General features: G+C 67.9%; 1 protein-coding gene across 1 annotated transcript in view; it reads left to right on the top strand.

Moving 5' to 3' along the window:
- Positions 1 to 240, top strand: part of ONECUT3 (one cut homeobox 3) — a gene marked incomplete at its 5' end in the record, with an annotated part of 25,247 nt that overhangs the window by 13,047 nt on the left and 11,960 nt on the right. The gene's annotated exons all lie outside the window — the stretch shown is intronic.

Here is a 240-nt window from a genome sequence, read left to right as displayed (position 1 = left end):
GGGCCTGCCCACCCTGCCAGGGAACAATTCCTGCCCAATCTCCCATCCAGCCCTGCCCTCTGGCACTGGGAAGCCATTCCCTGGCTCCTGGCCCTCCATGCCTTGTCCCCAGTCCCTCTGCAGCTCTCCTGGAGCCCCTTTAGGCCCTGCAAGGGGCTCGGGGCTCTCCCTGGAGCCTTCTCCTCTCCAGGTGAGCACCCGCAGCTCTCCCAGCCTGGCTCCACAGCAGAGGGGCCCCCG

The sequence above is a fragment of the Corvus brachyrhynchos genome, unplaced genomic scaffold, assembly GCF_000691975.1.
Source record: "Corvus brachyrhynchos isolate BGI_N302 unplaced genomic scaffold, ASM69197v1 scaffold130, whole genome shotgun sequence".
In the NCBI taxonomy this organism is placed as follows: Eukaryota; Metazoa; Chordata; class Aves; order Passeriformes; family Corvidae; genus Corvus; species Corvus brachyrhynchos.
The sequence above is the reverse complement of the archived record's forward strand: the minus strand, read 5'-3'. Positions and strand labels throughout refer to the sequence as shown.